This window comes from Triticum dicoccoides, chromosome 5B (genome assembly GCF_002162155.2).
Source record: "Triticum dicoccoides isolate Atlit2015 ecotype Zavitan chromosome 5B, WEW_v2.0, whole genome shotgun sequence".
In the NCBI taxonomy this organism is placed as follows: domain Eukaryota; kingdom Viridiplantae; phylum Streptophyta; class Magnoliopsida; order Poales; family Poaceae; genus Triticum; species Triticum dicoccoides.
In genome coordinates, this window is record NC_041389.1 from 684,488,064 (window position 1) to 684,501,085 (window position 13,022).

The window sequence follows — 13,022 nt, forward strand, 5'->3', positions numbered from 1 at the left end:
GTCTCGCGGAGCTTGTGGACCATAGGGGCTAGGATGAGGCCTTGGACCAACAGACGGTGGCCTGCGGGGACCGCGAGGTGGGGTGATGCCTCCTACATCACGCCAAACCATCACGTCTGGCAGAGCAGATCTCACAGGATAGAGATCGCGCATATCTGAATATCCAGCTTGCACCGCCGGTGCGAACCGAGTCAAAGTGGCCCAGTGGTCAGCACGGGTATTGAAGAGCTCTAACCTTAAGGCCCGATTTTCACGGTCCTTATCCTTGAGCATCTCAGCAGTGGTGCGAGTCCGTGAATCCTCCTGAGTGGAGTCAGCATAGATAGCCTGGAGATACCCTTGTGCTCCCGGAAGTGATCCTGGCATATACCGGAAATCAGAGTCCCGAAATAACCCAGATCTGACTCGCATAATGGTCATCATAGAGTAGGCGGCGTCCTGCACAGCCATCTCAATGGTAACCCCGAGTCCATAAGAGCAGTGAAGAGGCTCGGTGGATCCAGGATAAGATGGAAATATCCTGACAGTGCAGAGATACTGGCTTTGATTGAAATCTCGGAATTGCTCTTCGACCGTGTACTCGGGATACCAGCGGTATCCAGCCTCAGTCATTACCCTGACCAACTTAGCAGTATGGCCGGGTACATCTAGGCATCGAGTCAGGCGAACCACTTGATTGAGGTCGCGAGTGGCCATCTGAAAGCACAATCATAATGCAAAGGCATTAGAATTTCTAGCAAAATTTCGGCAGCATAACAGCTGTAAATGCTCAAAAAGGATTTGAGACTTTTGACAAAGGATTTCGTACACACTCATCATCATTATATCAAAGTTCTAAAACCATTCTGGCAACATAATGTGGTAGTAGATCTGAACTAGGCTTGTGACCATCAAACTTATAAGGTACTACTGATTAGTAACTCGTGATCCTGATAGAGAGAACAGATCCTAATTCCTTAACCCCCGGTGGAAGAATGGACTGACTCAGATCAGAAAGTCATAAGGTATAAGGAGTAAAAAGAGCCTTATGTTCCATCCCACAAACAATTCCCCTACATATAACTAAAGAATTTCTAGACTCAACATCGACCAGTTTGGCTTGGAGAACCTACAGGCAGTCCGGCTCTGATGCCAACGCTGTCAGGACCCCGACTCGATGTCACATCGATCTAGCTGGTAACACCTCATATCACTTTGCGGCCTCACGCACGGTATCCCCACGGTGTCGTCTTACCTTTTCCCGGGACCGTTTGCGCCTTTTGGCTCACGTATATGATAGTGTCGCTAGCATCCATATGATAAAGAGCCCGGGCTGACATGACTAGTCGTAAACCCAAAGTGGCACAGACTTACAGGGACAGGCATCCATGACCCAGCTTCGAACGTGTCGGTCATTAGCAAGTGGGTCCGGGCTGTAGCACTGGGCTAGCAGGACTCCGGTAAACCGGGCTATAGCGGGCTAACAGGACTCCGGTACTCAAAGCGTGACATTTCCCCGAAGGGACAGACACAGGAACGAAGAAGGACACATGCCGGCCAGCCTAAGTGTTCCAGAGCAGTAGCAAGCTACCATGGCTCAGCGGTAACACTAGGAGACATTTCCCGGTAAGAGAGGCTACTAAAGATAAACAACTAGATAGTCAGATCCCACACATACCAAGCATTTCAATCATACACACAATATGCTCGATATGTGCAAATACAACGAAGCATCACAACATGACTCTATGACACAAGTACTTTATTTAAGGCTCAGTGAGCCATACATATCATACACAAAGTTACGGGTCTCACGACCCCACATACAAGTCATACAGTCATACAAACCAGCAGCGGAAGTAACTTGTCTGAGTACAGACAACTAGTAAAATAAAAGAGGCTTGGAAAGCCTAGCTATACTACGTGGTCCTTCACAAGCTCAGGGTCACCACCTGGGTCTTTAGCCTACTCGTTGATGTCAACGTCTACATAGAACCCATCAGAAGGGGTTGCAGCGTCTTCTGTAAAAATGTAGATTATAGCAACATGAGTACAAAGGTACTCAGCAAGACTTACATCAGATCCTACATACATGCATAGTATCAAGAAGGGTTGGTGGAGTTATTGCAGCAAGCCAGCTTTGACTCTTGGCTAGGCTAACCTACGATACTCCAACTGAAATGGTTTTGCGCACACGAGTCCACTACTCACCACTTCAATACACTACCGAGGATCCGCCTCCGTCTTCCTACGGAAGAGCCATCCTCGGCACTCACACTTATCTTGAGGCTTTTAGTAGTTTCCATTTACTTGTCTATGAACTGTATAGGCAACCAAGTAGTCCTTTACCGCGGACGCGGCTATTCGAATAGATCATGTTAACCCTGCAGGGGGTACTTCTTCATACACGCTCTCACCACTTACCGTCGTTTACACGACATGTACTCGGCAACCTTCAAGCGGAAGCCCAACGTGGGTGTCGGCCACGACCTACCTAATCACCTAAGCCTCCAGTCCAGGTTTATCGCCTATTCAGGTTCCATCCGCAGGGAGTCCGGCCGAGGTTTCCCATACGGCCCCGAACGATGTGAACAGGGTTCCCGAGATACCTAACGGGTATTCGGTACACCCGGCCACGTACCTACCGCATCACAGCCCACCCCTACGGTCAGCGCTGTCCACGGCCTCCAGTAGGCTACAAACACCAGAAACTACTTGCAACTCCTGGACGGAGAACTAGGGTGAATAAGAAGTCGAGAGGGTCCATTGGTTTCGGGCCCAATGCATGGTAGTAGCTGATTCTTCAATCACACATACAGATCTCAGTGCTTAAGGTCGGCTTCAATGAAACAACCCACCATGTACTCCTACATGGCCTCTCATCGATACCTTTACCAAATCGTGTTCACCACACCACTCTCATTACCGACATAACATTTCACTCTAGCCCATCACCCAGATGAACCAGACCTGACACGACTCTAAGCATAGCAGGCATAGCAAGGTAGGAACAACACATACATATGGCTCAAGCAACTCCTACACATGCTAGTGGGTTTCATCTAGTTACTGTGGCAATGACAGGTCATGCAGAGGAAATGGGTTCAACTACCGTAGCACACAGCAGTTTGAATCGCGTTGTCTTAATGCAGTAAAAGAGAGCAGGAGCGAGAACATGGGATTGTATCGATATGATCAAATGGTTGGTTGCTTGCCTGATGGTTCGATGCACGGATACGGTTCTTCGTTAGGGTAATCACGGTACTCCTCGGGGACAGAACCTGTCGCAAGGGCATCGATACACAAGCATCACCAAACAATGTGCAACAATATGATGCATGCATGAAACATGGCAATATGAGTGTATTGGGCTAATGCAACTAAAGCCAGAAGGGTTTGAACAAATTTGAATCAAAGAGTCAAATTTCAAATTCAAATATGGCCTTTTAAAGTGCTTTTCCTTGTTCTGCTTAAAACATCAATTTAACTTGTTTGGTCATGCATGAAAATAGTACAGATGGATAGATTGGATTTTTCTGATCATTTTTCATATATAATTTGTCCAATTTGGAGTTACAGAATAAAAGTTATGAATTTTTGAAGTTTAAATAATATTCTGGAATTTCCTGATTTAATTTAAATCCAGAAAATCAATTACTGCGTCAGCCTGACGTCAGTGTGACGTCAGCAGGTCAACGGAACTGGTCCAGGTCAAACCTGACAGTGGGTCCCGCATGTCAGGGTGATTGTTTTAATTAAAACTTAATTAAAACTAATCATGTTTAATTAACAGGGCTGGGCCCCACCTGTCATTGACTCAGGGGAGTCAACCAGGGCCCACCCGTGGTCAAAGTGGATGTCGGCTGCCGGCGTTTAGTCGCCGGCGAGCCCGACGCGGCGGCGGAAGTGGTTTTGGTCATTTTGGCCACCAGAGGGGCCGCGGAGACCACCGGAGTGGAGCTGAGGCCAACCCGCAGCTCTTGGCGGGGCCCGTTGGGGTCGGGGTGGCCGGAGTCGACGGCGGCGAGCTCGGCTGCGGCCGCCGGGGTTCGGTCGTGCACGGGAACGGTGCTGGAGCTCGAAGTCGAGCAAAGCGAGGCGCTAGGGATGCTCTACGGGGTCTTGCGAACTCGTTGGACTCGCCGGGGTGACCAAATGGTCACCGGAGCTGCGTCGACGGCGAGCTCGGCGACGGCGGAGGTTCGGCCGTGGTGGGGAGGTGGCTATGGTGAGGGAACGAGGGGAAGGAGAGGGGGAAACGGTGGCGTAGCTCACCGCGGTTGCAGTGGGCGTCGAAGCGGGCTCGGGGACGCGCTGGAGACGGCGAATTCGACGGCGACGGTGGTCGGAGCCCGAAGAGGGGAACGGCGACGTGGCGGCGATGCAGGGCTTCCGGGGAGCTGTGGAGCGGTGGGGAGGAAGAGGGAGTCGAGGCGGAGCTCCTGAGCTAGTCGGGGGAGCGAGGGGTGGTCGGAGACGGTGGCTATGGCGAACGGCGGCGACGGTGGTGTTCGGCCGTGTGAGAGGGGGAGCGAGAGAGAGGAGAGGAGAGCCGGGGGAGAGTGAGAGAGAGCAGGGGGGAGGGCGTGGCGTCGTCCAGGGCGTCGAGCGAGGAGGGGAGGCCAGGCAAGCAGGCGAGCAGGTGGCGTGGCGCGGTGGCGCGCGCGCGCGCCGGCCACACTCCCCTCCCTCTGTCGGGACGAAGACGACAGAGGAGGGAGGTGGGCTGGGCCGGCTGCTGGCTGGGCCAGCCAGCTGGCTGGGCCGCACAGTGGAGGAGCCCACGTAAGCTCCTCCTGTTATATATTTTCTTTTTTTTTAATTTCTGACATTTGTTTGATTTAAATAATATATTAAATCATTTATTTAACTTATGCCAATTTTTGCAGGAGCTATTTATATTATTCCAGAGCTCTTTTATAATTGGCATAATATTTGGGCATATATTAATATATATAATTAATATATTTCCAATGCAAATATTTATGCATTTATTCCAAATGCCCAAAATAAATGTCCATGAGCCACTAAAATATTGGTTTGATTTTTATCTCTGTCCAATATTTTCAGAGAGCAACATGAGCATTTTCTTGGACCCTTTTGGAGAAATTTTTATTTGGGTCATTTTCAAAATGGTTCTGAGGGTTTCACAGATCCCCATTTCAAGTTTCTGATGAAAGAGTAAACATGATGCAACACTCTAATGCATGACTAGCTAGGGTGTGACATAATTTCAACTTCACAACATCATTGTCCACATCTTTTTTCTTTTGCATATCGCATAATTCCACGAATGAGTTAAGATGGGACGCGACATCCTCATTAGGAGTACTGACAAATTGATCTTTCATAACAAGATTCAGCAAAGTAGTATTAATATCACAAGACTCCGCACTAGTGGTGGGAGGAGCGATCGGAGTGCTAATAAAATCATTGTTGTTGGTATTTCAGAAATCACACAACTTGGTGTTCTCTTGAGTCATGGTGACTACGCAACAAGATTGCACTCAAAAACAGATCTGATGAAAAAAATGGCGAACGAAAAAAAGAGGGAGAATAAAATGGCAAATTTTTGTGAAGTGGGGGACAGGAAAATGAGAGGCAAATGGCAAATAATGTAAATTGCGAGGAGATGAGATTTGTGATTAGGAACCTGGTTGATGTTGATGATCCTCCCCAGCAACAGCGCCACAAATTCCTTTTGATGTCTGCTTGAACTAAGTCGGTATTTCCCCAAAGAGGAAAGGATGATGCAATACAGCGATGGTAGGTATTTCCCTCAGTGATGAGACCAAGGTTATCGAACTAGTAGGAGAACCACGCAACACAACATAAACAGCCCCTACACATAAATAACAAATACTCGCAACCCGACGTGTTAAAGGGGTTGTCAATTCCTTTCGGGTAATGGTGCCTGAAATTGGCGTGGAGACGTGATAAAGTTGTAATAAATAGGATAAATGGAGCGCAAATAAAATAAAGTGCAGCAAGGTATTTTTGTATTTTTGGTTTAATAGATCTAAAAATAAAAGCAAAGAAAAATAGATCACAAAGGCAAATATGATAAGAAGAGACCCGGGGGCCGTAGGTTTCACTAGTGGCTTCTCTCGAGAAAAATAGCAAATGGTGGGAAAACAATTATTGTTGGGAAATTGATAGAACATCAAATAATCATGACGATATCCAGGCAATGATTGTTATATAGGCATCACGTCCAAGATTAGTAGACCGACTCTTGCCTGCATCTACTACTATTACTCCACACATCGACCGCTATCCAGCATGCATCTAGTGTATTAAGTTCATGGAGAAACGGAGTAATGCAATAAGAACGATGACATGATGTAGACAAGATCTATTTATGTAAAAATAGACCCCATCTTCTATCCTTAATAGCAACGATACATATGTGTCATTTCCCCTTCTGTCACTGGGATCAAGCACCGTAAGATCGAACCCGTCACAAAGCACATCTTCCCATTGCAAGATAAATAGATCAAGTTGGCCAAACAAAACCCAAATATCGGAGAAGAAATATGAGGCTATAATCAATCATGCATATAAGAGATCAAAGTAGACTCAAATAACTTTCATGGATAAAAACATAGATCTGATCATAAACTCAAAGTTCATTGGATCCCAACAAACACACCACAAAAAGACTTACATCATATGGATCTCCAAGAGACCATGTATTGAGAATCAAGAGAGAGAGGAAGACATCTAGCTACTAACTACGGACCCGTAGGTCTACAAAGAACTACTCACGCATCATCAGAGAGGCACCAATGGACATGACGAACCCCTCCGAGATAGTGTCTAGATTGGGTCTGGTGTTTCTGGAACTTGCGGCGGCTGGAATTTTCATCGACTCCCCTAGGGTTTCTGGAATATTGGAGTATTTATAGAGCAAAGAGGCTGTTGGGGATATAACTATTGAGTATAAACTGCCCAGGAGGGGCCGGGTTATACTCATAAAGGAGTCATCCGCATTGAAGCCCATGAAGACAAGGAGTATGGCGCTTTACTACCGTGATTTAAAGGCCCAGGGCCCAGGGCCCAAAGGCGGATTAGGGCCCATAGATATAAAGCACCATGTGATATGTAACTTGTATTGTAAGATAGGAAAGGGTAGAAACCGAGCCGGACACGTGTATGAGCTGGCGTCGGGATTCTTTAAACCATCGAACGTCAACCTGTGTATATAAAGGGACGACCCGGCGCCAGTTCAGGGGCAGGAAACGACAACTCGAGGGCCTGGTAAAGTGGATTCGCTCCCTGATTATCGAGACCCTGTCAATTCCACCACAACTGGATCATAGGCTTTTACCTTCATCAGAAGGGGCCGAACCAGTATAAACTCCCCATGTCCTTTGTCCGGTTTAACCCCTTTAAGCTAATCTCGTTACGATGGCTCCATGACTAAGTCCTCACACTAGGACATCTAACGTGATAATTCCACGACAGTTGGCGCCTACCGTGGGGCTATTTCACGATGGTTTCAAGTTCTTAAAGGGCAACTTCGAAGGACTCAAGGGATACGTCGTGGGCCGGATGACCAAGAGTCATCGCGGCAAGCTCTACATTGACGATGCAGGCTGGGGCCCCGACCCCGGCTCAATCGAGTACGGGTACCGGGTCCCCTTTGGAGGAATTCACGTCTTAATCGGCAAGATCAGCGAACCGGGCCCTGAGCCGGACATCTGTGCCGACCTCATTGAGACAGCTCAGCGTGCAAGCCCTGCCCGAGTTCAGCCTGCCATGAAGCGTGCGTTCTTAGGATTCATCAATGGTGCAGAGTCTGAACCGGTGTCCGATGGTGAGACGGTCGTTTATTCAAATGGCGAATCATCCACCAATGAGACCAAGTCACTGTACCAACTGCAAGATGTCCGGTTTGGGGGCTTCTCTGATGGCGATAGTATTCCGGACCCCCTTGAACCGCCGAACCGGGTTGCGATCTTCATGGCTGGTACGTAGCCCACGCAACACTCTTCATCAGTAGCTGCAATGATTTCCGGATCGGCAGCCGGGGCAGGAGGCCCCGCACGCCCGCCGGCTCAAGTTATGTCCGGTTTATTGGATGCCTGGACGATGTTGTTAACCATAGAGGTTACCGCGGAAAATCGAGATCAGCATAACGCGGAGGTCACAAAGGTACGGGATCGGATAGCTCAGGCCAAGGAGGACTTGGCGGTTGAGGAAACCAGGATGGCTGAGGAGCGGGCCGCTTTTGATCTCAGGCGCAGCAGATTCAAGCAGAAAATTACCGGCTCATGCTGGATCAGAAGCTTCAAACGACGTGTTGAAGAGTAGGCATCAGTCTCGTTTGCCACCGGTTTATGAAGCAATGAATCTTTTCAACACGCCAGGAGCGGGAACCAATAATCCGGCAGCGGTAAACCGGATCGAAGCACCTGGGACAGGAGCGCCGGATCAGCCTCGGGCAATGAACTCGCCTCGTCGGAACCATGACCCGCCTTAGTACATGCCAATACCACCGGGTCACTTCTCCACCCCTTTGGATAACATGATCACTACGGCGTCGCGATTGGCAGCTATTCCAATGGAAGGCGAGTCTCCAGCAGCGGTTGAGACGCGGCGAGCCAGACATCTCCTTCAAACGGCTATGGTTCAGCAGCAGGCCTATTCGTATAGTCGAGATAGGATTCATTCAACCCCTTGCCCGAGTCGGAGTTACAGCAGACATATCGATGAACTGGTTGTATTGAGTAGTGCGCAGAACGGTGATGCCCCTCGAAGGCCTAACCCGGCGGGCGGTGGTGCAAATTCTCATGACGTGGTGGATAATGGTAGAGCACGTCGAGAAGCTAAGTTAGCAGCGTAGTATGTGGACCGTCATCTTACTTCGGTTCGTTCGACAACTTCTGTGGAACGAGGTCTTGCTTTCAGCTCTTGGGGGGTGCCGTGTCTCACCCCAGCTCTACGCAATATGCGGCTGCCCAAGGATTTCAAGGGTCCACGCAAGGTGCCCAATTACATTGCTGATTTACCCCCGAGTCATGGGTCAAAAGTTATGAGATGGCAATGGAGATGCTGAACGTGGATGAAGCGGCATGCGCGAAGTACTTCACCATGATGTTGGATGGAATGGCTCGCACTTGGCTGAAAAGTTTGCCAGCTAACTCCATTGGGTCATGGGCCGAGTTAAAATCCCGGTTTATAACGAATTTCAAGGACACATGCAAGCAACCCATGTCAATTATGGATCTAGCCGCATGTGTCCAAGAAGAAGGTGAATCGACAACCCATTGGGTGCGCCAGGTTTTCGAGATCTTGCATTCATCGGACCGCATCAATGCTGATTCAGCGGTTATAATGTTGGAGGGCAATTGCCGGTTTAAGCCTCGGAAGTTGAAGTTGGGACGGCTCAAGCGTCACTGAATGACATGGGAACACTTATGGCAGCTCTGGTTAAGTATGCTGACTCTGATAGTACCAAGGATCCCGAGTCTGACCATGAGAACCCGGGGAAGGGAAAGAAGAACGGCGGTGCAAAAGGGCAGCAGCATAACCAGGCGGGCCATGGGAATAATGGTAAGCGTAAAGCGGTTAGTAATTCAGATTTTGTGACTAACACCAATGCGCGGGACAACGGCCAGCGTCGTAAGGGTAAACCGCCCCCGCGGAGTGGAGGATCAGGTGTCAATCTTGAGCGCCTGTTAAATCAGCCTTGCCCGAGGCACAGGACGCGAGAGAAGCCGGCTACGCACCTCTGGAAGGATTGCTTTATTATGAGGGAGTTCAAAAACTCAGATCTCTTCTGATATGATCATGGACCATCCGGCGGTTCAGGACCGGGGTCTCATGGGCCGGGTTATGGTGGAGGCAGTTCCGGTTCGGGGATTCTAGGTTATCAAGGTGGACATGGCAATTAAGGCAAACAGGGCAACCAAGGTATTTATAATCAACAGGGGAATCAGCAGCAGCAACAGTCAGGTTATCAGAGCCACCCGAAGCAGTTGAATAGTGGGCAGTATCATGTCTTCACCACTAGCCTGTGCAAGCATGACTAGAAGCTTCATAAAAGAGTAGTGAATTCCGTTGAACCGGAGGTGCCCCGTTACGTGCGCTGGTCTGAACAGCCTATTGTGTGGAGTCGAGAGGATCACCCTCCCCGGGTTGATAAACCAGGTCATCTGGCATTGGTGGTGGCACCTCAGGCTAGAGGTTATAAGTTCACCAAGGTGCTCATGGATGGAGGGAGCAGTATCAACATCTTGTATTATGAAACCTTTCGTCGCATGGGGTTAACATATAAGAATCTTAAACTGTCAAACACCATTTTCCATAGTGTGGTGCCCGGTAAATCGGCTTATCCGGTCGGTAAGATAGCTCTAGAGATTGCCTTTGGAGATGATCATGATTCGAGATCAGAGACATTGACTTTTGAAGTGGTGAAAATCAGGAGCCCGTACCATGCCCTATTTGGACGGCCGGCTTATGCTAAGTTCATGGCAAGGCCCTGTTATGTTTATCTGCATCTCAAGATGCCGGGTCATAAGGGAACCATCACAGTGCATGGAAGTCGTAAGATCGCTTTGGAATGTGAGGAAGGTGATGCGGCTTACGCCGAGTCGGTTTGTGCGACAGAGGAGTTGAAGTTCTATAAGGACAATGTTGATCCGGCAGATATGACTTCTCTGAAAAAGCCAACTATAGAGCATGATCCGGCCTTGAAGTTTAAATCGGCTGATGAGACTAAGCTGGTTGATTTTGTTCCTGGCGATTCATCCAAACAGTTTAGCATCAGCACTAACCTAGATCCGAAATAGGAAGGCGCGCTCATCGAGTTCATCTGTGAGAACTGGGACATCTTTGCATGTAAACCCCCTGACATGCCAGGTGTACCGAGGGAACTCGCTGAGCACACTCTTAATATCGATCCCAAGTTTAAACCGATCAAGCAGTTTCTCTGCCGCTTCAATGAAGAGAGACGCAAGGCCATTGGTGAGGAGGTAGCCCGGCTCTTGGCAGCAGGGTTTATTGTGGAGGTTTTTCACCCTGAGTGGTTGGCTAACCCGGTGCTAGTGCTTAAGAAGAACGGCACTTGGCGCATGTGTGTGGACTACACAGATTTGAACAAGGCTTATCTAGCTGATCCCTTTGCTCTCCCTCGTATTGATCAAATTATTGATGCTACGGCGAGTTGTGAGCATTTGAGCTTTCTGGATGCTTATTCTGGTTCTCATCAGATCAAAATGGCAGTTAAGGACCAGGAGAAGACAGCCTTTATAACTCCCTTTGGAGGCTTCTGCTATGTGTCTATGCCTTTTGGGCTCAAGAGTACCCAGGCGACTTATCAGCGATGTGTGCAGAATTGTCTTCATAATCAGATTGGGCGCAATGTTCATGCTTATGTGGATGATATCATGGTGAAATCTACGAAAGTAGAGACATTAATAGCTGATTTGAAGGAAACTTTTGATAATCTCTGGGTTTATAAGATGATGCTTATCCGGCCAAGTGTGTTTTTGGTGTACCGGCAGTCAAGCTCTTGGGTTTTCTAGTGTCTAACAGGGGCATTGAAGCTAATACGAAAAATATCAAAGCTATCACGTCTCTGGCTAAACCGGCATGTATCAATGATGTTCAACGTCTGGCGGGTCTCATTGCAGCGTTAAGCCGGTTTATCAGTCAGTTGGGAGAGAAGGCTATCCCTCTATATCAGATGATGAAAAAGACAGATAATTTTGTCTGTAGTGATGCTGCTAATGCGACGTTTGAGGATCTGAAGAAGCAGTTAGCCGAGCCGCCTGTTCTTGTTGCCCCCTTGATAAGGAACCGCTATGTCTTGAGCTTGCGTTGGTTTTCCCCGAAGAGGAGAGGGTGATGCAGCAAGTGTAGCGTAAGTATTTCCCTCAGTTTTGAGAACCAAGGTATCAATCCAGTAGGAGGCTCCTCAAAAGTCCCACGCACCTACACAAGCAAACTGAGAACTCGCAACCAACACAATAAAGGGGTTGTCAATCCCTTCACGGCCACTTACGAAAATGAGATCAGATAGAGAGATAATAATATATTTTTGGTATTTTGTAATATAGATGCAAAAAGTAAAGATGCAATTAAAGATAGATTGAAAGCAAAGATGATAAGAGATAGACCCGGGGGCCATAGGTTTCACTAGAGGCTTCTCTCGAGATAGCATAAGTATTATGGTGGGTGAACAAATTGCTGTCGAGCAATTGATAGAAAAGCGCATAGTTATGAGATTATCTAGGCATGATCATGTATATAGGCATCACGTCCATAACAAGTAGACCGACTCCTGCCTGCATCTACTACTATTACTCCACACATCGACCGACTCCTGCCTGCATCTAGAGTATTAAGTTCATAAGAACAGGGTAACGCTTTAAGCAAGATGACATGATGTAGAGGGATAAACACATGCAATATGATATAAACCCCATCTTGTTATCCTCGATGGCAACAATACAATACGTGTATTGCAACCCATTCTGTCACTGGGTAAGAACACCGCAAGCTTGAACCCAAAGCTAAACACTTCTCCCATGGCAAGAAAGATCAATCTAGTAGGCCAAACCAAACTGATAATTCGAAGAGACTTGTAAAGATAACTCAATCACACATAAAAGAATTCAGAGAAGATTCCAATATTATTCATAGATAAACTTGATCATAAACCCACAATTCATCGGATCTCGGCAAACACACCGCAAAAAGAGATTACATCGAATAGACCTCCACAAGAGAGGGGGAGAACATTGTATTGAGATCCAAAAAGAGAGAAGAAGCCATCTAACTAATAACTATGGACCCGTAGGTCTGTGGTAAACTACTCACAACTCATTAGAGAGGCTATGGTGTTGATGTAGAAGCCCTCCATGGTCGATTCCCCCTCCGGCAGAGTGCCGGCGAAGGCTCCAAGATGAGATCTCGCGGATACAGAAGGTTACGGCGGTGGAAATTGTGTTTCGTGGTGCTCCTAGATGTTTTCAGGGTCCATAGGTATATATAGGAGGAAGAAGTACGTGGGTGGCCGCCCGAGGGGCCCACGA